This window comes from Ixodes scapularis, unplaced genomic scaffold (assembly GCF_016920785.2).
Source record: "Ixodes scapularis isolate PalLabHiFi unplaced genomic scaffold, ASM1692078v2 PGA_scaffold44__24_contigs__length_19508400, whole genome shotgun sequence".
NCBI classification, from domain to species: domain Eukaryota; kingdom Metazoa; phylum Arthropoda; class Arachnida; order Ixodida; family Ixodidae; genus Ixodes; species Ixodes scapularis.
The window spans coordinates 2,754,303-2,757,975 of NW_024609873.1; positions in this window are offsets into that span (position 1 = coordinate 2,754,303).

Sequence of the window (3,673 nt, forward strand, 5' to 3'; positions counted from 1 at the left end):
GGCCGTGGCTGTACTATGGTGGAAATGAAGTAATGGCCGGCCGCAAGTCGGCAAGCCAGAGTGGAAAGTCTGGGGAGCTTGCCGCCATCTATGCGCGACGGCGGCAACCAGACAACCGGCAAGCCGGTTGTCTGGTTGTCGTCGTCATTTATAGATGGCGGTAGCTGTCCAGAGTTTAGTGTCATCATTTGTTTGCTGACGAACACGACACTGGGGAAAGTAGCCCTTAACAGCTCCGCTGATAAAGAAGTGCGTGTGTGTGTGTGTGGGGGGGGGGGGGGAGAGGGGGGGGAGGGGGGAGTTTCAAAAACATACTGTGTTTTAAAGGTTCCTCTTCCCTGCATCTTTGGCGCAGACCAAAAAACGTGACTCCGGAAACTACTTTGCTTGCAAAAACGCTCTTACCAAAAAGCACGTTTTTGTCGTGCCAGACGCTCGCGCCGTTCCTAGTGAAAAGCGTCTGACTCGCAACTAAAGGGTCGTGGGTTCGAATCCCGCCTAAAGTTCTTAATTTTTTTCCTTTAAAGCAAAATAATTACTTTTAAAAGTGAAATCATTTGAGACATACGGTGACCTTTAATTCGCATTACATGTCATGTTTTAATCACTCTCATTCCACGCGTGATGTCACGTTTCACGTGAGCATTGTGGGTTGCTTGAAATTCTTGCGCGAGGGTATGTAGCTCTGACGTATGAACCTATCGACCAATCAGGATTTTCCAGTCACGCCAGCGACATCGGCTTTCCTGCGACATGAGCTCCTTAACGCTATCGAGTTAAAATCATCAGTTAGCAACGGTGATGCTCATTTGCAAATTAAATTGACCGGCATCTTGTCAAGAACAAACCTCAACAGCCAGGCTATGCCAGCTTATTCTGCATAAGAAAATGTTCACTTGAGCAAGCGCTATTTTGGGCCAGATTCGACCTGAGTGCGAAGGTGCATACAGATTAGAGTGAACAATTGCGACTACTTCTTGCTGCATGATTAGTGGCATGCATGCGGTGCTGAGTGTAAACAATGTTTGGTTAGAACAAGAAGCATTTGGATTGCCGCTCGGTGCTTCTATAAAAATAGACTGAAAGGAATTATCCTAAAACTTTTGTTAAATTCTGAAAATTTCATTGCTTTTAGCTCAGTTGTGTCATCATCATATACATATATATTGTGAAGTGTATTTCGTAAACCCTATTTCATAATTAGCATGAGCACCGAGGTGCTCATTTCATAATTTTATGTGATGTAATTAATTCCTTAGTTCAAGGACGCAATCACGATTTAATTTTTAACACTGCGACACAAAGTTGTACCAAACACGGATATTTTAGGCGACCTACCACACTTTGCGACAACATTTTATACCGTGTAAATAGATCAGCTTGAACTTTAGAATTTTACTTAAACACGAAGAAGGCACAATAAAACAGAGTATAGTTCTAAATTTGAAGCTGATCTATTTACAGGTATTTACCAACCAGCTCAACTCTTTACTCTTGTACTTAAACATTTTGATTCAGGTAAAATATATGTTACTGGTAAACAAAAACCTGTGGAGTCGTATGAACACGACGTTATGTATGTTAATGTAATTTTTTTTTTTACATTTGCGTTGGAATTTTTAACTGAATTTAATATTTTTGGTACCTAAGAAACAAAAGTAAATTGCACAGACGATCGAAGAAACTATATAGTTCATCGTTTCACGGCATAAATCGTGTGTATTGCCAGAAGAACGCGAAAAATATATTCTCAATTTAGCGGTTCAAACCGGTTCGAACCGGTTCGAACCGGTTTGAACCGTTATTTTTTGATCCCCGGAACTGAACCGGAACCGAACCGAAAGCCGTGAACCCGAACCGGAACCGAACCGATAAAAATTTCGGTTCGACACTCTGGCTGGAACAGATGCTGCGATCGTATACCATGCACCCTCCTGCAATAGTTGATGCTAGGATTGTGTGTGGATACGTCCCCCTGCGTTTCGAAACAGTGTGTCGCTAACGCTGGCCATTGGCAATGCAACAGACGCCGCCATCTTGACCGCGCCTTTGGAGTAGTAAATAGGGTGAATAGGTAGTAACGGTCAGAAAAAGGTAGTGACTGTTGCATTTACTAGCCTTCTATATACTACCTATCGCGCGTCTGAGGTATACGTACATAGTGAAAGGTAGTAACGGTCAGGAAAAAGTAGTAACTGCCGCAGTTACTACCTTTTTAATAGCTTTTTTTTAAATAGAGTGCAGAGATCGGTCTGCGTTTCAGACAATGCAGCACTGGTTCAGCGCTGAAGAATATAAATTTGGCCCGTGCAGTTCGACTGCCGACTTGGCGTTTTTAAATCCCACAGTACCCAGCGTATCATATTTGCTACGCCGATTTCGAAACCTAATATCTCAGATTCGAGTACATGTAGATGAATAAAAAAACAGAAACATATCACTTTCGATACAGTAAACAGAAATTTCTCGTATTTCTAGTTCGGAAAAGCGCCGCTTGGTCTCTTCCGGACGCTTTTAAAAAAATGTCTGCTTCGGGCAGCGAGCGTGCTGGCATCCCGACGAGATCTTTCTACGCCACAGATGGTGAGTATGCCTTTTTTTTACATAACGACTGCATGTACCATCGGGTTCGAATGAAACGCGAACCGTGGCGGAACTTCGAGCCCACTACCGGCGCAGCTTCGCAAGCTTGCGTTGTGCTTGGCACGCTCTAAACACGTCAAAGTATAGGACACACAACCTCGCAGCGCCCTATACTCCGATGTGTCTGAACCTCGCCAAGCACCACGCAAGGTGTGAAGCTGCGCTGGTAGTGGGCTCCAAGTTCCGTCACTTTTCGCGTTTTATTTGAGCCCGATGGTATACACACTAAACGAAAATGCACCCAGATACCGGAAGGAAGATCAGAATTTACTCCCTTGCAGCCCAAATTGTTTTTGGGGTGCAGGTGAGGAAGTACAGAACTCGTTTCAGTGCGGGAGTTTTTACATAAATCATCATCATCCCCCCCCCCCCCCCCCCCCCCCCCCCCCAATGGGAGCATTTATTTACTTTCATCAGGCCGTTCCTAGGTGGACCAATTGGAGTATTCTTTCTCATCTATATGGAAGTTTTTACGTGGAAAAACGGGGGTATTCCTTTACATCCACCTGGGAGTTCTTACGTGGACCCACGGGAGTATTCTTTCACATCCATTTGGGAGTTATTACGTGGACCTACGGGAGTATTCTACCACGTGCAGCCACGGGAGTATTCTTTCAGATCCAATTTGGAATTTTTGCGTGAACCTATGGGACTATTCTCTCACATCTATCTGGGAGTTACTACCTGCACCTAAGGGAGTATTCTTCTTTCACATCCATTTGGGAGTCATTACGTGGACCTACGGGAGTATACTTTCACATTCATCTGGGAGTTATTACGTGGATCGACGGGAGTATTCTTTCACATTCACCTCGGAGTTATAACGTGTACCTATACGGTAGTATTCCTTCTAATTCACCGAGGAGTTCAGTGGAGATTTCTGAGAGCATTTTCTTGCTACCTTTAAGGGGATTCTTCAAACTCAGGAAGTATGAAAGGAAAGGCATAAACATGTAGCATCATGCACAAAATACATTTATTGGACACATCATGTACAGTGGTCTCCAAACTTGTACGGAACATGGGAACT